Source organism: Marmota flaviventris, chromosome 1 (genome assembly GCF_047511675.1).
Source record: "Marmota flaviventris isolate mMarFla1 chromosome 1, mMarFla1.hap1, whole genome shotgun sequence".
NCBI classification, from domain to species: domain Eukaryota; kingdom Metazoa; phylum Chordata; class Mammalia; order Rodentia; family Sciuridae; genus Marmota; species Marmota flaviventris.
The window spans coordinates 160,742,981-160,764,558 of NC_092498.1; the positions used below are offsets into that span (position 1 = coordinate 160,742,981).

General features: G+C 44.5%; 1 long non-coding RNA gene across 1 annotated transcript in view; it reads right to left on the reverse strand.

Moving 5' to 3' along the window:
• Nucleotides 1–1,244: 1,244 nt before the first annotated feature.
• LOC139707317 (uncharacterized) overlaps nt 1,245–21,578 on the reverse strand; it is a 139,319-nt gene continuing 118,985 nt past the window's right edge. Inside the window, exon 3 of the long non-coding RNA XR_011708985.1 lies at nt 1,245–2,358. This is a non-coding gene — a long non-coding RNA (uncharacterized lncRNA). The remainder of the gene's footprint in view (nt 2,359–21,578) is intronic.

A 21,578-nucleotide genomic window follows, 5' to 3' on the forward strand; every position in this document is an offset into this window, starting at 1 on the left:
ACAAGAGCTACTCTTGGGCCCTGCCGGAGAACCAAGCACCATGCTGCAAGCATTACATTTGCTGTTTGCATCTTTACCTTTATGAGAGCCCATTCTAGAAGCCTGTCTGTCTGTCACCACCCCCTAACCTTAATAGGAGAAAACTGTCAGGGGAACACCGAGTCTCCAAAGAGTGCAATAATCTGCCTGAGATCAGCTTCTAGCAAGAGAAGGACAGACAGCAGGCCAAGACCTCTGGTTCTGCAGTCTATCTTCTCCTGTCCCTGTAGCCTCCTCATTTCTGAGTTCCAGCAGCTACCTTCTGGGCATCCCCTTCCTTTCCCAAAGCAGCGACTGGAAGGGGCGCAGCGCAGCAAAGAGCTGAGAAACCAAACTGCTCACCCAAGGGAGCTGAGCTCAGCAAAAATGATCTCGAGTGGTTATAGTGCGATATTGTGTGCAAACATTAGAAATAAGGTTGTAGAAGATAATTAATCATATGGAAATATATCCATGCTTTGTTTATCCAGCAGCTTGTGTACCTGTTATGGTGGGGATGTGAGGTGCCCCCAACAACTCATGTGTGAGATGGTGCAGGAAGGTCCAGAGGAGACATGACTGGGTTGTGAGAGCCTTAACCCAACCAGTGAATGGATCCCTGATGGGATTAACTGGGTGGTGGCTGGAGGAGGGGAATGTGTCTGGAGGAGGTAGGTGTGGCTGGAGGAGGTAGGTGTGGCTGGAGGAGGGGACATTGGGGGCGTGGCTTCCTCTGAAACTATGAGCCCCCAAATAAACTTTTCCTCCTCTACAATTGTTCTAGTCAAGGTCTTTTAGTCACATCAGCAAGAAAGCTGATTAAAACACACACACACACACACACACACACACACACACACAAATACAAGGTGTTATCTCAATTCAGGAAGCACCATTATTTCTGCATGGGTCCAACTAATGTTGCGTGACCTCTTTTGTTTTTGTTTAAGTACCTGGGATTGAATGCAGTAGTGCTCAACTACTGAGCTACATGCCCAGCCCTTTTTAAATTTTTTTATTTTAAGACATGGTTCACTAATTGCTTAGGGCCTTGCTAAGTTGCTGAGGCTGGCTTTGAACTCGCAATTCTCCTGCTTCAGCCTTACATCTACCTATTTATATATATATATATATAGCTACATATATACATATATATGTTAATATATATAAATATATTTTATATATGGTATATATCAAATATATATGAAATAAACTTAGTTTTAGATAAGGAACTGAAGCATGAGATCTCACAAGCGATAATGTAAAGGGAACTAGATACTTAATGAGTTCAAGTTGAATTAAATTCTAGAATAGAGAAAGAACTTGCAGATGTGATTACAAAACCACTGTCAGTAATCTCAGAGAAATCGGAGACTGGGAGTGAGGCCAGCGAATCAGAGACACGAATATGTTATTCCAGTGTTCAAATATGAGAAAAATGTGGATTCTAAAAACTCCAAGGCAATGGGTTATTACACACACATTTTATGAACATTTAGGAAAAAGAGCTCAGCCAGAGACGGCTATGAGCCCGCAGAGGTTCAAGTCATGCTGATCTATTTCCTCTTTCAATAGTTTTGTTTTTGATGGATCAATAAAATATTCCAGACATCATGCCCTTCAATTCCAGCATTTGATAAACATGATATGCTTCTCTTTGTGGACAGCGTGGACTAGATGATAATTTGATGGTTGCAGTCATAGCTAACTGAATTATTAATAATTACTACCAATGACTGCAAACTGTCTGAGCCAGGCTCTGTGCTGTGCCTGCAGCATACACAACTTTGTCAGATGGATGCCATTGTTATTGTCACTTATAAAGATGGAGAAACTCAGGCTTAGAAAGGTGAACTTTTTTTTTTTTTTTTTGAACCAGGAATTGAGCCCAGGGGTGCTTAACCATTGAGCCACATCCCTCGCCCTTTCTTAAATATTTGATTTAGAGACAGGGTCTCCCTGAGTTGCTTAGGGCCTTGCTAAGTTGCTGAGGCTGGCTTTGAACTTGCCATCCTCCTGCCTCAGCTGTTCTTGAAGACACCTACCATTGAAACAGAAGAGCTGGAAAGGGTACTTTTAACTACACCTTCCGAATACATGAACAGGGATTGGCAGGAGGACTTGGGGTGCAAGTCCTGGGTCCAATGCTCGTCAGGCTGACCGCTGGGGAGTTTGGCCCTCCGTGTCCAGTTCCTTCTTTTCTTTTGCTTGGAGGAGTAGAGGCCTCTCCACGGCAGGGGCTGGATCCGGGGAGTCAGGGAAGGCCATCTTCTCTTTCCAAAAAAGACCTCAGGTCACCATGAGGTTCATCCCTTTCAGAACTTTCCATGGACATTTTGCCTGAATAAGAAAGAAGCATTTGGCCCAGTTAGTTCACTAGTTCAGCTGCAAATAAATCTTTGGGGAGAGGGAGAAAAAAAAAAAGTCTCCTGGCTTTAAAAAATAAAGGATTTGTTTTTTTTTTTAAAACTTTCTCCCAAAGTACTTTGTTATAAAAGTTGGGGGGGGGGGGGAGGAAGGAAAGAGGGAGAACTAGAGAAAAGAGGAGGGGATAATAAAGAAGGGGAGGAGGGGAGGAGAATGAAGGGCAGAAAGAGAGGAGGAGGGTCACAAAGAAGGAGAAAAAGAAGCTTCCTGTTTGCTGGTGCGCTCCAATTCCTTTCCAAGGCAGTGGGGCAAACTCAAGTGGTTACAGTTCCCCCAGCTGTTTGGTCTGGGATGCAGGGTAAACAAGGCTGCCCGCCCGCCCCTCATCTGGCCCCCAGGAGGCTGGGGCCTCCGCAGCCCTGGCGCTGGCTGGGCTTCTGCCTGCTGAGTCAGCAGGAGCAGCCACAGGAATCTCACTGTTTCCCTTTGGAATCCTTCTGAGTGCCAGCAGCAGAGCATGCAGGTGAAGGGTGAAGGCCTGCAACAATCAAGGTCAGCTGCCATTTGGAAACTGGGACACAGTTCTCAGATCCTTCCTGACTCCACCCGCGCTCCCAGTTGATGGCAAGAAGAGGCTGTGCGGGTTTCAGGACGCATGCGCAGTGAGGTTTTGGCCAGGCAAAGACCCAGGACTGTTGTTCTGCTGGGCTTGACTCTGTTTTCTCTTCTGTGGGTACTGAATCCAGCCGTATTTGCAGCAAGGCAATCCCAGTGGCTCGGGAGGCTGAGGCAGGAGGATCGCAGGTTCAAAGCCAGACTCAGCAACTTAGTGAGGCGCTAAGCAACTCAGGGAGACCCTGTCTCTAAATAAAATACAAAATAGGGCTGGGGATGTGGCTCAGTGGTCGAGTGCCCCTGAGTTGATTCCTGGTAACTTCACACCCCCACCAAAAAAAAAAAAAAAAAAAAAAAAGAACACAAGTGTGATATGACAGTTAACATTGGTTACCTTCCTGTGGAAGGACTGCAAGTGGTTTTTTAATTTCATGTTCTTCTCCATCACTTCTTCTCTTCCCCTATTGATTGTGGCTAGTGTGTATACAGAGGACGTCCTGAGTGCGGGTATCAAGCCAAGCATTTCACAAGAACCATCTCACTGGGTCCTTGCAAATACCTGCCTGTGCATGGCGGCTGGCCTCCTCATTGGACCTAATGATGCAACATGAACAACCTGCCTCGGGTGACAAAGCCTGTTATGGTTTGGACATGAGGTGTCCCCCCCAAAGCTCCTGTTAAGGCAGGAATACTCAGAGGCAAAATGATGGGGATGTGAGAGCTGTCGTCTCCCCCGTTCCTCCTGGGGTGGACTCACTGGGCGGTCACTGCAGGCAGCTGGGCGTGCCTGGAGGAAGTGGATGCATCTTCTTCTATTTCTCCCTCTGTGCTTCCTGACCCCACCAGGAGCTGAGCAGCTTTCCTCCGCAGGGTTCCTGTCCCAGGATGCCCCGCCATCAGGCCCAGGGCCATGGAGTCAGCCATCCAGGGACTGAAAGCCTGAGCCCCACATCAACTTTTCCTTCTCCACGTTGTTCTTGGTGGGTGTGTTGGTCGTAGCCACCACAGACTGCCCAACGAAGGAAAGGGGACAGGAGGCTGTCAACTTCCTGACATCCTGCGGCCACACCCCGAGCCCTCCTTTCCAGGAAGCTTCTATCCTTTCCAGGAAGCTTCTAGAATCATAGCTTGTCTTTCCCTGGGACCTGCAGCTCCACGTGCTGTAGACTTCTTCAGCCAGAATCTGAGCTGGGGCCTTGGAGGCAGGGAACAAAATCCATGGGCTCCACAGAGCTGGCAGGACCCTGGAAGATAATCTTGCCTCCAGAGTTTGACGTCTCCATCTCCATTCTGTTGTCACACATCCTCACATCAGGGCAGCTCAGAGGGCTGGGGGGGGGGGGGGCTGGGGCAGGGGCTGGCTTGTCTAAACAGACTTGTTCAAGATAAAGGCCCTTGACTCCCAGGGCTCAGGGCACAGGGTGTGGCTGCTGAGCAGCTGGAAATCTAAAAATCATGTTAAGATTTCTGCAGAGAACATCACAGAGAGCAACTGGGGAGTTTCTCTCGCACTTGAAGGACAGGCCCTGGGACCCAGGGAAGGGAACTGAATCCACACCAGGCCACCTGCCCTTATATGCACTGTACCCTGTGCTAAAACCCACTCATTCATTCATGAAATATTTGTTGAGTCCCTACCATAGCCAAATCCCACTGGGGTCCTGGAGAAGCAGTGGACAACCAAAGCAAGTGACTATCTCAGTGACTTCTATATGATGGCCTTCCCTTGTCCGCTTGTAGAAAAATCCTGTTTTTGCTTGCCAGTGCAGAACTTCAGATCACAATCACCGAGGGAGGACTAGGCACTTTCCTTAGATTCCATTATATTCTTTTGGCACTTTTTTTTTTTTAATATGTGGCTTGTTTAGAGTAGTAAAAGCATTTGTTTTGGGGTCCTTTTCTCAAAGTTCATGGGTTCAAGTCTAAGTTTTTGCTATTTAATCAACTGTGTGACCCTGGGTCCGTCACTTAAATTCCCGGAGTTCCAGTGATTTCACTTATATTGTAGGGGGTATTTGCTTCTATCTCAAAAGATGCTTGTGAGGCTTACAAAAGAAGTGAAAACCCTCTGTGTACAGAAACTAGTAAGTGAATATTTACAGCATCTTTGTTTATAAGAATGCAAAACTGGAAACTAGCCACATGGTTTTTAACTGAGGATCATCAAATTATGCTCAATTCACACTAAAGAATACCACTCAAGAATTTAAAAGATTCAAGCTGGGGGTGATGATGGCCCACGCCTGTAATCCCAGTGGCCCAGGAGGCCAAGGCAGGAGGATCATGAGTTCAAAGACACCCTCAGCAAAAGTGAGGCGCTAAGCAACTGAGTGAGACCCTGTCTCTAAATAAAGTACAAAATAGGACTGGGGATATGGCTCAGTGGTTGAGTGCCCCTGAGTTCAATCCCTGGTACCCCCCCAAAAAAGAATTTAAAAAGTTTCAGTAAATACATAGAACAACATGGGAAACATCATATGTGTTAAGGGAAAGAAGTCAGAATTAAATGGCTATGTATAATATGATTTCATGTATATAACATTCTGTACAAGATAAAACAGGGGTAACCAATGGCTGCCACAGGCTGAGTTGAAGGGCAGGCTGATTACAACCCAGCAATGATGGACCCTCTCCTTACTTGACTGTGGTGGTGTCTACACAATTGCATGCACTGATCCCAACTCACAGAACTGGACAGTATAGAACTCTGTTGGATGGGCAGAGGAAGAAAGCAAGGACGAAAAGATGCACAACTTGAAATATCAAGGGATCTAGTGACTGTGAACCTTTCACCAGTAGGAAATAGAAATTCTCGTCCAGCAGCGTGCATGACCCGTCAGAAGATGGCACAAGAACCAATAGTCAGGCCCCAGGCCGTGAGCTGCCCAGCTCAGTAAGGCACCCTCGTACCTACTCTAGCTTCTTCCCTCCCACATTCTGTTTGCACCCACTTCCCCTTCTTGGCCTTGTGCTACCTACTAGTACATCACAAAAGCTTCCACCCTGGTCTTTGCTTTGAGAAGAACTTTAGAGAAAAACTCTAGGCATGACTCTGTCACTCACACTCGTGCCAATAGAAATGGGGGCCGCAGGAGGTGCTGGGCCTTCAGTCTCTGGGCATGCTCTCCTTCGGACCTCCTCTTCCTCTTCCCAAACTATAACCCAGGCTCAAACGTGTGAATAAACCCAGCCTCCTAAGACAGGGAAGGACCACACTGTGCAAAGAACATTGGTTCCTGGAAGACTGTTTTGGTCGGCTTTTTCGCTGCTGTGACTAAAAGTCCCAACCAGAACAACTGTAGAGGAGGAGAAGTTTATCTGGGGGCTCAGGGTTTCAGAGGTCGCAGTCTACAGACAGCAGGCTCCATTCCTCAGGGCTGGAGGGGAGGCAGGACATCATGGAGGAAGAGTGTGGTGGAGGGAAGCAGCTCACATGGTGACCAGGAAGCAGAGAGAGACTCCACTCTCCAGAGACAAATAGAGACCCCAAAGCCACGCCCCCAATGCTCCCTCCTCCAGCCACGCCCACCTGCCTCCAGCCACCACCCAGTTAATCCCATCAGGGGTCCATTCACTGGTTGGGTTGAGGCTCTCACAATCGAGTCTTGTCTCCTCTGGACCTTCTTGCACTGTCTCACACGTGAGCCTTTGGGGGACACCTCACATCCCAACCATAACAAGGATCCTGTGGGGAAGACTTAAGCAACCTCAAACAAGGTTAACCTCAGGACTGTTTCATAAGAAAGGAAGGAATCTCCATATTCTTTAAACCCATGTCTTTGCAGGGCAGGGGTGGGGTCTTTGTTATAGCAGCAGCATCTTTACATAAAGATAGCCATCACATATTTTATCACTGAAATTTCAACAATTTGGGGGTGACAGAGATGCTATTAGTAATGATGCTGGGATAATAGGAACAATACAGGGTTCCTTCAGCCTTCAACCTTCTACGCAGAACTTTACATTCACTTGGTTTTACATTTTCTTTACCACGAATGGGGGGAAGGATGGAGGGTGTCACTGACGTCAATAGTAATCGATTGACCGAATGGGAGTTGTTGGCCAGAAAGTTGCTGGTGTCTGTATACAGAGTGTTTATGGGAATTTCCATTCCCAGGAGATAGGGATGTGCCTCTCCCTGGAGATGCATGGACACCCCAATACTAGATAATCCTGAAGGGATTTCTAACATGTCTGGGAAAATCTAAGGATCAGAGCAGTCATCCAGGACGTCTGCGTTTGGATGGGAGTGGAGAAGAGTCTGTAGGTAGGTTTTGAAATGACATTCCCAGGTGAATGGACATGAGGTGGCTTGTGCTCCAACTTCCTTCTAGCACCTGAGGCCTCGGGACCCTTTTTCAGACACTCTCTGAGACATGGCAGTCCCAAAGTGTGGTGTTACATCCCAGATGACAGAGTACTGCCTTGAGCTTGCGAGATCATGGTGCCTGCAGCTACAATGTAACTAAATGTAAATGGCAGAAAATGGAGAAAGCTCCCGGGCCCGTGGCAGTGTGTTGAGCATGGCAGCTCTGCTCCACACTGGTCCCCCTCTGTCCTTAGTCCTCCTTGGGTGACTGACTGCATACACACCTCTTGTGAACATGCAATACTTATTTAACGAAATGAATTTTCTTTCTGAAGATGCTAACCATACGACAGAAAACCAAGCCATTGAGCCGGTTCTTTGTGGGTATACAAGCACTTGCCCCTCTGAAATGAATGGTACCACTGAAGAATGACATCATGAGCCCGTGCAGTGGTGCACACCTGTAATCCCTGCGGCTCAGGAGGATCACAAGTTTGAGGCCATCCTATCACCTCGTGATGCCACAGAGAGTGAGACCAACTCACATCTGTTCAGAGCTCCTCTGAGCTGGGACCCAGCTCCTCCCTCAGTGGCTCCACATCTGTCGATCCAATTCAAGGGGAGGACAGCCAGTATGCGGTGGCCGACTACCACCCACCACCGTTCCCTCTCTCACATCAGACGAGTTCACCGTCCCACAGACCAGAAGCCACAGCCTCTGCTCTCTATCTGCAAGGCCACGGTATTCGAGTTTACAAAGCAGTCGGAGGGAGGAAAGCTTAGCATTCAGATACAAGGAACTTTAAAATCCTAATTTGCCAAATAAAACCCGTTTCCTTGGAGCTCAGTAAACAGGCTCCCAGGGACAGACCTGGGGACTAGACAGCTCCTCTATTTATGGTTCCCCTGGCCTCCCTCTCGGCTCTGAATCCCATCAGCTCTACAGAAAGCAAAGCAGTTTCTTCTATTAAGCCTCTCTATTCCCAGCTTGGGACGAAAGTAGTGACATACAGAGCCAGCTGCCATTGAAATGTCCCAGCCATCTGCTTCCTCCCTGTTTCCCCTGCTCTGTACACAGTTCAGTGCTTTTCCCAGGTTAGTGATGTGCTGTGAGCAGACAGAATCATCTTTATCACCATGTTCCTTTAACTGAACACCTACTACGTTCCAAGCACCATGTTGGTGACTTTATATACATTATTTCACATAATCCTCACAAAACTACTGAGGTAGTATTACAGCCCCGTTTCCCTGGTGGTAAAACTTAGATCGTTTTGGAGATTTTTCAAAGACCATACACTAATAAGTGGAATCGTCTCAACTTTAAGCTCTCTCTTTTGGAAAGATGCTGGCCTGAGCTGATAAACCATCAGATAAATTTCAAAGTAGGTAAAAACAGTTTTAGCTCCCTTTCCTGTTTTAAAGCCATGGGACACCCTACTTGGATTCTGCCACTTTTCCCCAAACTTCCAGATATCGTATCCTTTCATAGTGATATTTGCAGTGGAAAAGGAGATTCTCAGAAAATCAAACAGCTGAATTACACAAATAAATTAACCTGGAAAGACTGGCCACGCCAGCTAGTTACAGTTTGGTGTTGTGTGCCACCCTTGTTTGGTAGACACTCCTTTCCTTTGGTGACTCCAGGTAGATGGCAGTTGTTCTCAAAATTTTAACAACCCTGCACCCTCAGCAACATCGAGTTCACACACAAGACGTCTCAAAACAGCTATAGATCCAACTTTCCTATTTGTGAAAAGCAGAACAAAAATTATTTTAAGTTCATTGTTATGATTCAGAGTATTTTGTAGAGGTTGGCAAGGGCAGTTTAGCCAGGTACAGTGGTGCATGCCTGTAATCCCAGCTGCTGGGGAGGCTGAGGCAGGAGGATCGCGTATTTAAAGACAGCCTCAGCAAAAGTGAGGCTCTAAGCAACTCCGTGAGACCCTACAAAATAGGGCTGAGGATGGGGCTCAGTGGTCGAGTGCCCCTGAATTCAATCCCTGGTACCTTAAAAAAAATGAAAACAGTAAAAAGATTCAGATCCCTAAATGGTTTCTGATCAAATGACACAGGGTTTTCTAGCAAATGAAAATGTCTTCTTTGGATACTCATCTTCTTGGGTCCCCAGGACATGCCTGCACTCTGCTGTAGAAAGACTAAAGTGTTCCAGATGATAGACTTTCCTCCTGGTGGACCACTGTGAGTTGAGTTTGGATAATGATTGTTCTGTTTCCAGAAAGTCACTGGGGAACAAGGAAAGGGAGTGGGGACTTGGAAACTCACCAGGCCTCAGACACCTCCTCAGGTGGTCCTGCTCTGTTAGGCCCCCAAATCCCCAGCCTGGAACTGTCCTTGCTGATGTTTTCTTTAGTTTGGACTTTAAAGAGTCACAGACAAGGGCATTTTTTCCCCCACAAAATGTTCTTCAGTTCTAGTTTGTAATCCCAGCAGCTTGGGAGGCTGAGGCAGGAGGATCACAAGTTCAAAGCCAGCCTCAGCAATTTAGCGAGGCCCTCAGAAACTCGGTGAGACCCTGTCTCTAAATAAAATATTAAAAAGGACTGGGGATGTGGCTCAGTGGTTAAGCACTGAAAAAAGTTCTAGAATTCTAGAAATGACCTCCTGGCCCAAGAGACCTCACATACTCCAACATTTCAGACATGAAGTGACCTAAAAGCAGTCTCTCTGTGCATTGCCTTTTCTCCTTTCCAGGAAGAACGTTTGAATAAGAGATACATTTGGGAAGATTTGAGGCTTACAAGTAGGTTTGTCATAAAGAAGGTCAAACTAGGGATTTCCTATGATAGGTAATTCTTTATCCTTGCTAAGTGAATAATTAATGTTGTTTTAATATGGAGCTGGCCCTTAATGCAGATAATTTATACGCATGAAAACCTCCTCCCCGTCTCTCAAAGCAATTAAAAAAAAAATTTTTTTTTCTTAAAACTCACTAGGAGGACAGCTTAAAATAAGTAAACATTTGGGTGGTCTGTTGATATTCAGAAAGCACACATTTGAAATTAACTAATTTGCCTTCTATGAGAAACAGATTTTAACGCTGTTCAAAGAGATGCAGCTTTGAAATTAAGTAGCACAAGTTGCCTTTGCATACCCTCTGAGTTGCTTAGGTTGTTGTTCTAATAGCAGAATTTGCTAATGAAGCGACAGAAGTTGCCAGAAGGAAGGAAAGGGGCTGGGCTGTGAGCGGCCTCCAGAGAGAATTTCTTTCTTCCTTTCTTTTTGGTACCAAGGATTGAACCCAGAGGAAGTTAACCACTGAGCAACATCCCCAGCCCTTTTTATGTTTTCTTTAGAGACAGGGTCTCGCTAAGCAACTTAGGACCTTGGTAAATTGCTGAGGCTGGCTTTGAACTTGTGATCCTCCTACCTCAGCCTCCTGAGTTGCTGGGAAGAAATGTATGCACCACCACACTTGGCTCTAGAGAGAGTTTCAAGCATCAGCACCAAGTAGGCACCTTGTAGTAACCATACATTTGTCTCCAAACCTGGTCCCTGAAGAGGCTGACCCCTGGAGACTGCGTCCCTGGGGCTCCTTGGCCAGATTGCTTCAAGTTGGGTTTCCTAGAGGGAGAGATTGACTAGAAAGTCAGAGGAAGGAGGGAGAGAAGCTGCAGTATTTCTGCCCTCCTCCCTCAAATTCAAGTCTCCTATAGGGAAGTGCCTCTGCTGTATCTTTGGCCCATGATCATGGCTGTGTGGGTTCGCTGCTCGCTGGGTACTTCCTTACCTCTTGTATGTTCCCTCAACTACAGCCACACCCCCTTCACTGACAATCATCAACCCAACCGGCTTTGGGGCTGGCAAAGCGTCCTTCCTGTGTGCTGACTGGATCCTGAAAAATGGCTCAAGTGGCTTTTCCACAATAAGTCTGAGGAATACCCAGAGGTGGCCTCCTTATGATGATCCCCGAGATGAATCAGAAATCAAAGCCAAGGAGTTGGCGTTGACTGAATGGTCCATGACCCATGCTCAGCGCTGCCCTTGGAGAATCTCAGGACTGGAGGTGGAGCCAATATCTTAAAATAACATGACCAAAGCCTACTTAGGCCCAAAGGAAGGAATCCTTTAAGTGTTCATCTTAAATGTTATTTTTATTAATTTTTGAAAGCAATATTTTAATTAATATTTATTAAATAAATAGCATTTAGTGAATATTTTTAATATTTAATAAATAACTAATTTTAATAAATATTAAATAATATTTAATAGTAAATAAAAATAATATTAAAGAATCTTTTAAGGACACTGGGTAAAATGGACGAGGGGATATTTTAGCAAAAACTCTTCTGCATTCAGTACTCATTGTGAGTTTACAATGAACTCCTATTGCATCCAGTGGCAAAGACAACCTTATCAATCACCACTGGACACTGATATGTGAATATCGGAGCGAATGTATGATTTTATTTTATTAATATATAGTTCCCATGCCATAATATTTACCCTCTGAGATATAAATTCAGCAGTTTTTAAGGTATTCAGAGTTGTGTGACCACCACCACTGTCAGATTCCAGAATGTTGTGGCCATGAGCAGTCACTCTGGTTCCCTCCCCTTCCCTCCCCATCCGGGTACCACTAACTGTCCTCTCTCTGTGGATTTGCCTACTCTAGCATTTCGTGTGAATGGAGTCCTACGGGATGCAGGTAGCCATTTATAACTGGCTTCTTTGACCCACCATAATATTTTCCAGATTCTTCCTTGTTATAGACACAGTTCTTCCTCCATCACTTTTTATAGCTCACAGTAGCTTCATGGACCTTGACCCAGGTATTGAAAATTTGAACTCTTAATTTTTATGCCACCTTTGCTTTGTTGTTGGAAAAACTAAGAATGTTGCCAGGAGAACAACGTGCCCAATATTTAATTTAGACCCTACTTAAATCAGATTCCTACTGGGTGCATCTGTTTAATCCCTTTGTCAACAAATAATTTCTAAAAAGTCAGAAACATAATTCTCCCAAATATATAGCGAGTACCTGTCAAGTATGGCTTTAACTCAGTAACAGGGGACACAGCAAGGGGACAAAGCTGGCTCAGAGAATCTACAAGACTGATATAGATTGGAGTCAGTTAAAAAGCTGGAACAAAATGGCAAATTTACCCAGCGGCTCAAGAAGGAGGCTAAGGCAGGAGCATCAAAGCCAGCCTCAGCAAGTTGGCCAGGTCCTAAGCAACCTAGCCAGACCCTGTCTCTAAATATAATATAAAAAGGGCTGGGGATGGGGCTCTGTGGTTAAGCACCCCTGGGTTCAATCCCTGGTACAAAAAATAAATAAACAAAAAAAAAGACAAATTTGGATCCCAAACTGGTTAATTTCCTTCAGAGCAATAAAACTGTAACCTGTAGGGTTCTCTTTTCTTCTGGACCAAAATTATTTGCATCACTAAGGAACAGAAATCATTTGCAATTATCAGTCTTCTACAAGTTAACTTCTAACCCTACAAAGTCTGGGTTCTAATTAATAGCCAGTTTTAGTATGATCTTCCTTTGTTTCAGAGCAGCTGTCCCCCAAACTGAGGCAAACATTCTCTCTCTGTGGCCTCCCATGTGACAGCCATGGCCTTGAACCCTGGATATGTGGCTAGAGTGATTGAGGAACTAAATTGCTCATTTTATTTGATTTTTATTCATTCAGGTTTAACTTTAAAGAGTTGCCTGTGATGAGTGACTACCCTATTGGACAGGAGAGTCCTGCACCATCAAATGACCCTGATGTGAGCTCCTTAGAACAACCAGTGTCACTTTGAAAGGGCTCAAAGAAATCCGTTGGCCTGTTCCCAAGTTTTCTCTCCCTTATGCTTCCTTTCATTGGCCTTTATTTTCTGCTCTGCTGAAGGGAGCTGAAGGGACCGATCTGTTTACAGACTGCTGCCCATTGGTGGCTTCCTTCCAATTCTCAGATCAGGCTGAGGACGCAGGCCCGGGCGGGCTGCAGGCCGGGTGAGCCAACTCAGCTGCGCGCAGGGGCTGACGCGCTCTCCCCGGGAGCCCGCAGGAAATGTCACGGGAAAAGCCTGCAAAGTGGTTCTCAGCCCCTTTCTCCATCGGACTCGCCAGGGCGGACTGCTCTTAATGTTTTGAACTTGGGTATTATTAATGGTTGGGAAGGGCTTCTGGTAAGAGGATTCCCGGGTAAATAGGTCATTAGATCCTAAGTGCGTATGGATGGAGTTCCCAGAAAGATCTCCACGGAAGTGGGTTCACTTAACCTTAAATATATTTCTATGTTTACGATATATATTTTATACAAGATAAATATTGGGTAATACATAATATATTTCATCAAATAAATACTATATAAAACCGGTATTTATGAAATATATATATATATATATACATATATATGTGTGTGTGTATATATATATATATATATATATATATATATATATTATAAACAAAAAAAACAAACAAGAGTACAAAGAGAGACCCTACAGAATGGGAGAAATATGCATATATATGAATATTATATATGAAGTATTCACATATATATACATAAATATGCAAATATTTCTACATATTTTAAATATGTACATATAAACATTAAAATTTATATATTATAAAATATATATATATTATGTAATATATTATGTGATATTATAATATATATTTTATAATGTATTTGATATATTTAAATAATACATATTTTATTATGTAAAATATACTTTTATTATATAATATGTTTTATTATATATAATATATATTTTATTATATATAATATATATTTTATTATATGTATGAAATATGTTGTCCTTATGACAAAATAATACAAGAGGGATTTTTTTGGGGGGTGGTATCAGGGATTGAACTTAGGAGCACTCAACCACTGAACCATGCCCCCAGCCCTATTTTGTATTTTATTTAGAGACAGGGTCTCACTGAGTTGCTTAGGGCCTTGCTTTTGCTGAGGCTGGCTTTGAACTCTCGATCCTCCTGCCCCAGCCTCTCGAGCCACTGGGATTACAGGTGCGCACCACTGCACCAGCACAAGAGGGATTTTTGTGGATCTGTTTTGGAAGAACTATTTATGATATGATGATGGTTTAAAAATGAGTAATTGAGACCCTGTGTAGGACCCTGATGTACCACACTCAGAACGTGACAGATACACTAATTGTGCCTTGGGAGGATTGCCTGCTTCAGGGTCTCCAGCTGTACCAGAGCATTTCTGCCTTTGTTAAATGAGAAGCTTCTGGTTGCTAACTCCTAATGACTTCTCAGGGCTCTGGGGATGGAGCTGTCAGTGGCTCTTTTCAGTGACTCCTCCGGGTCACCATCCCAACAGTTGAGTTTGACTTGCCCTGTACTGAAACTTGCTTGCCAAGAGCTGAGTGTTCTGCCCTGGATTCGCCAGGATCCTGTCTCAGAAGGGAGCTGACGGCACAAGGATTCTGAGTTTGGAATCCGTTTGCCCATCCTGGCAGCCTCTGTGACTCTGATTTCTTGAATCTTCCTCTTTCACATTCCCTCAAATAAGCTGAAGCCTTTACTGGAAGGTCAAGTAAACTTTGCTGTAAATCACTAGAGATTCCAGAAAAGGAAAGTTTAAAAAGAAAACCCACATTGCTCTCAGTCTTCAAATTTCACTCTCCTGGTTGCTTAAAAAAAAGTGTGGGGGGGTGTTGGTGGGGGGTGCTTATGGAAACACATAAAACACACAGAATTAGTTGTTTTTGATTGTCATGGCAAAATGTCTGACAGGTACGTGGTGCTTTTCGGAAGTCTCAGTCTACGGATGGCCTGCTCCATTGCTTTGGGCCCAAGAGAAGGCCCGACATCACTGCAGAAGGGTGAGGTAAAGGAAACTGCCCGGCTTATGGCAGCCAGGAACCAGAGAAAGGGAGAGAGGGGGGGGGGGGAGGGCCACAAGGGAGACACACCCTTCCAGGGCAGGACCCCAGTGACCCACCTCCCCCAGCCACGCCCCACCTGCCTGCCTTTACCACCCAGCTGGTCCATTCACCTAGGATGGACTGATCAGGTGACAGCTCTCACAATCCAGTCATTTCACCTCTGGATATTCCCGCATTAACCCAGGAGCTTCTGGGAAACACCTCACAGCCAAACCCTGACACTTACATAAACCAGATTGTCCACTGGTTTTCCTTCAACTGAACGGATCTAGCTAGCAGTAGGTTTATTGTTGTTCAGAAGTTTTCTGATGTGTGTCCACCTTTCCGCCTTATTAATCACAGTAAACACGATGACTCATATATTACTTGTAATATCATATACCATACTATGCCTGTGACTCATCATCCTTCTCGCTTGAGTTCTCAATGTAATTTACCTTTGCAGAGATTGGAGCTGGAACCGAACTTTCTATTGTTCCATTACATCCCCTTGAATGTGTTGGAGAATCTTTTGAAATTGATTTTTATGTTATCATCTCATTTTCTATATACGGAAGTTTCCTTGTGAGCCAGCCGAGGTATAAATTACTTTAAATGAATGATGTCTTTTAATGCTCATTAGTGTTTTCTCCTCTGCAAAGATGAAGAAACTGAAGCCAGGTGCAGGGGTGCACACTTGTGATCCCAGTGGCACGGGAGGCTGAGGCAGGAGGATCGAAAGTTCAAAGCCAGCCTCAGCAACTTAGCAAGGCCCTAAGCAACTCAGGGAGACCCTGTCTCTAAATAAAACACAAAATAGGGCTGGGGATGTGGCTTAGTGGCCGGGTGCCCCTGAGTTGAATCCCCAGTACCCTCACCCCCCCCCTAAAAAATGAAGAAACTGAGGCTCAGATAAGTTAAGTGACCTTTCTGAGATTATTTGGTAAGTACCAGAACTGTGACTGAACTCTAAGTGTGTTAAAGTATACAGCCTTGCACAACATCTCACCAAAGACTTGAACTTTGGGGACAAGTTATTTGACCTCTCTGGGCATGTATATACTTATGTGCAAAACGCGGGTAATAGTGTCTCCCCTCCTAGGTCAAGGTCCTAAGATTATGAAAAAGTATTTATCAACTATAAAATGAAGAACACCTGTACTGTGCTATTGTTAGTATAGGTTCTTCAGCAGTGACATCTCTAATTAATTACACTCCGGTGAATGGATATATTGTTCTTTGATTATAGGTGGAAAGCCGCAATGTCCACCACAGGGAAGATATTGGTACAAAACCTCCTGGCTTTGGACTTGATCCAGTATGGCCTAGTCTTTGAATTACCAGGAGCTTAGGCAAAGGGACTCTGGCTAATGACATCGCCAACTCACAGCCCCTTACTATTGACCTCAGTTTTGATTCTCTTGCTTGTTTGGCAAGTGAGCAGACCTTCAGTAATTAAATAATTTTCTCATTTGCCTTTAAGACTACTACATTGTTTGTTCAGGAGGCTTGAGGTCGAATAGTGGATAATAATTCCAAGGGGCTCATGGTACTCTTTTTTTCAACTTTGGGGTAATCTTTCTGAACACCTTTGTTCATTCTATTCCAGCTATTAGGATGTGAAAGGGACTTTTTGTGACTTACGATTCTCTCTTCTGAATCAGAGCAAAGAAGACTAAAATGGACTTAATGCATATCTGTTCTGAATTGGCCCTATGTTCCCTGGAAACTAATGCAGTGTGTCCACCAGCAGAGATGACATTAAGAAACAACCTTGTCTTCAAAAAGCAAAAGCCCTGCCAGGGTGAAACGTTTTTCCAGGGACATTAAAATTCAACATTTCATAGAATTGTTCAACACCATATTCACATTTAACTTTTAATTTTTTTTTCAATCTAGAATAAAAATGCTTCCCTGGGTCCAACAAGGGCTTCTTCAAGGAAAACTTGCAAAGACGGTGATTAAGTCACTTGGAGCTGAACTTTCAGGCAGCTTTGTTGAATATTCATGATGTTTAATTTTTAAATCTCTCTCAAATGGAATTCCATGGAGACATGGTGCAGCTAAGAGGCAAATCAGTCAAACGTAACCACAGACATTATCAGAGTGATCCGCGCCCCCTGCATTCCCTCGAGAGCCACTTCTGAAGATACAATGATGGAATGAATGCGCATGACCAAATAACTTACAATTAGCTAGAACATACTGGAAGTGACTACTTACATAAACATTTGTAAAAATTAGATGCCTGGTTCTGGCTGGGTTGAGTGGACCCATCACCAGGGAAGACATATTCTTGACTCTCTCAATAGATTTGACTTGTCTCGCTTCTTTTCTAGAAAATACTATTCAGCAAGCAGGAAAAAAATAAAAGAGAGAGAGAGAAAGGTTTAACAAAGTCTCAGCACCCTGAAGGAAGAGGAAAAACTTCCTTTGGTTCTCATTTTCAAAACACCTGATCCCACTGTCTGAGGCACCCTGGCAATAAACAAACAGGAATTGCAGCTGGATGCAATGGGGCATGCAGCTCAGGAGGCTGAGGCAGGAGGATCGAGAGTTCAAAGCCAGACTCAGCAAAAGTGAGGCCCTAAGCAACTCAGTGAGACCCTGTCTCTAAATAAAACACAAAACAGGGTTGGGATGTGGCTCAGTGGCTGAGTGCCCCTGAATTCAATCTCCAATACCCACCCATCCCCGCCAAAAAAAAAAAAAAAAAAGAATAATTATTAAGCAAAAGATAAAAACAAATAAGCAAAAAACTCAACCCATTTAACTGGGACTTCACATCAGGGAGAGGTCACATGAAATATATGGTCCAAGGAGTATTTACTAGTATATTCTCCCTGTCACCATCACAGACTTGGACTTTAAAATCCCACCCATGTGCTTACTACACAATGATAAAGCCAAGAGAAGATAAACACAACTGTCCATCTGTTTTCATTTACACAGACATTCAACTTTCCATATTAAATATTGTAATCTTGCTGAATATATAGCTAACATGCCTCTTTGGGGAAGGGAATTCCAGAAGAGAAAACCTAAATCCTTTAAAATGGCAACATACCATCCAAAAAAGATAAACCATTGGAAATTTGATGAAGCTGCCTTTTGTTTCTTTTCTGAAAGGGGAAGAATATCTTGATTGTTTTTGCTGAGTATAAAAGCAAGCCCTACTTCTAATCCTGTTTCTCACTGATGAAGCCTCCCAGGATCTGGTAGAAGATCCATCTTATCATATAGAACTGCCTTTTGAATTTGATGGATTCAAAGAAGCTATAATTGAAAAAACTTAACCCAACTTTCAGAATCTACCCCAAATATCTCCATGGACTCTCTGGTGCCTCTGAGTTGTAGGCCTGGAGGTTTTCTTAAAATTTTTCTTCTCTTTCTCTGGACTCTGTGTACACATCAGAACGCTTTGTACCATGAAGAAACAGTATAAATAAATCATGTAATAAAATGACCTTTCCCAAATCACGTTTTGGCTAGAAGATGCTTTTTGCAGCTGTCTCCTTGCTCGGATTCCAGAGGCCAGTGACAGTGGAACTTCCACAAGCCCTGCGAGGAGCCGGACATGCCGTGGAATACAGTTCTGGGGAAACTCAGTTCAGTCTACTTCCTTTTCAAAGTTTTGGCAGATCAAACATGTATACTGCCCAGGAACCCGGGCGGAGACAAACAACATCCTTATCTTTGTGCTTAAAGTTTGCTTCTGGACAGATGAAAGTCGTCCTGGGAGAAGGACCTTGAGAAAGGGACCCTGAGAAGGATTATTTATTTATTTATTATTGTCTTTGTTTATTGGCCTGGGTAAGATGGCTGATTGTGTTGTCCTGGGAATTGCTGATCACAGTGACATGTAAATAAGGAAACGGCTTAGAAGGTGACATGGGACTCCTGCTTTTCTGCTGTGCTTCTGCTCAAAGATGGGTCAGGCCTGCGCAGGCCAGGAAGTGAGATGCAGCTACCCCACGGGGCTGGGGAGGGGGAGTTCCTGTTCTGCAGGTGAGAGGGGGAGGGGGAGTTCCTGTTCTGCAGGTGGGATGGGGAGGCTCTGTCAGACCACAGTGCCTATGCCACAGCATTTCTAGTCATTCCAGAGCACAGCCTCGCCACGTTCATTAGCAGAAAGATTGGAAATCACAGAGACAGAAATATCCAAAGGGGATTGGCTGAGCTGTGGAGGACCAAAGTGCTGCCATTTTTTTTTTATAAATCAATTTTCTAATTTGGTTCTAGCTGGGCTGTTGTATATCATGGGGAGTGGGACAAGATGCAGAAATTTAAGCTACAAACTCTCACAGCATTTCTAGAATGTTCCGCCTTCTTTGCTTTAACTTCAGAAGTCCCTAAGCGGTATGAGCTTAGGGTCCCCAGGCTATTGAGGAGCTAGGACCCAAATAAGGAATGTCGAATGCACCCTCCAATAGAATTGCTCCAACTCCCTTGCCTTGATGTGCCCCAAACTTGCTTATGTATAAAAGCAAAAGCCCTGCTGTGCTCGGGGCTCAGGCTTTGGGAATTATCCCTCTAGGTCATGGCACAACTAATAGAGGGTTGCTTCCAGATCTTGGTGTCCTGACCCCCATTTCCCACTACAAACCCAGAGATGTATAATTCTAACAGCTGAACATGAAGACATCATCGTGAAGATAAAGAGGATTTTTCATGGGATCACGTATCATTGAGGCTGAAACCAACCTACAGTGTTAATTTTTATAAAACTAACATTTTAAAATGAGAAAACAAATATAGATACACCGTGTGCAGCAGGTCCAGAAAATCACACGCTGGCTGACAGCTCAAGTGCTCTTGTCTTGACTCTCATCTTACTTCATCCCTGCAAGTTTTCCAGATCTTTCCTCTGCCTCACTTCAACTCACAGCCTCTACCTTGGTACAAAAGAAGGAGTGGGCCGGGCGAAGTGGCCCATGCCTCTCATCCCAGTGGTGCAGGAGGCTGAGGCAGGAGGATCCCAAGTTCAAAGCCAGCCTCAGCAACTCAGTGAGGCCCTAAGGAACTCAGTGTAGACCCTGTCTCTAAATAAAAAAAAAAAAAATACAAAATAGGGCTGGGGATGTGGTAAAATGCCTGGAGTTTGATCCCCACTATGCGCCCCCCCCCCAAAAAAAAGGAAAAAGAAGAAGGAATGGGAGGAAGGGGGAGCCGGAGGAAAGACGGAGACATTTTTCTTGACTTTTCAATGAATACTCTCCATTTCAAGATGGTAGACTGAACACAAGCGGCGACCTCCTCTTCCAGCTGTGACTCTTCCAGAAATGTGTACCCAACCGTGCTACAAGACCAGAGAGGACTCCCCAGGGGCCATCCATGGGGAGGAATCCCTGCAGGCAGAAATTAGGTCAAATCAGACCAAGGAGTGAAAGGACAGCCCCACACGTGCCTGCAAAAGTCTGCTGATGCTCTTCCACGTTTCAATCTCCTTCTCTCCACCCACGCTGAATCGGGGTCCAGTTCTTCCCTCTACCATGCCTTAGAAGTACACTTACTGTTTATTCCTATAAATTAAAAAAAAAAAAAAAAAAAAAAAACCTTCTTTTCATTATTACCCCCAAGGAAATTTTGAAGCCATATTTCCCTATTCATCCCCAATTCATGATTTTGCTGTTGTTTCCTGGGATTGAATCTAGGGAGGTTTAACCTCTCAGCCACATCTCCAGCCCTTGTTATTCCTTTATTTTGAGACAGAGTCTTGTTAAGTTGCTTAGGGCCTTGCTAAATTGCTGACGCTGGCCTTGAACTTGCAATCCTCCTTCCTCAGCCTCCTGAACTGCCGGGATTATAGGCGTGTGCCACTGCGCCTTGGCCCCCGTGAAATTTTGATACCACAAATGTACTATATATCTGTTTATGTACTGGATGTAGATCTCTGCTTTATAAATACAAAGAGTAAGAATTTTTTGTCCCCATGAACTGATTTTTGCCCTACTGAAATTTTTGTGGTTTGGATCTAGAATGTCCCCCAAAGACTCATGTGTTCAGAGGGAGGGCTTTTGGGGGAAACACTTGGATCATGAGGGCTCTGACCAAATCAGTGGATTAATCCATTGATGACTGAATGGACTTCTGGGGTGGAGGACCTAGTTGGAGGAAACAGTTCCTGGGGGCGTGCCCTGGAAGGATTTCTCTTCTATTTCCTTCCCTTGTCTTCTCTTCTATTCTCTTGTCTTCTCTCTCCTCTTCTCCCTGCACACACACCCCTCTCTCTCTCCTCCCCAGCTGCCATAAGCTAACAGCTTTCGTCCGCCATGATGTTTCTGCCTTGGAGTCAACCAACCCTGGACTAAATGCTCTGAAACCATGAGCCAGTATAAATCTCCCCTCCTCCAGGTTGCTATCATCAGGTATTTGGGTCCCAGCAGTGAATGTTGTCTAATGCAGGGGTGGTA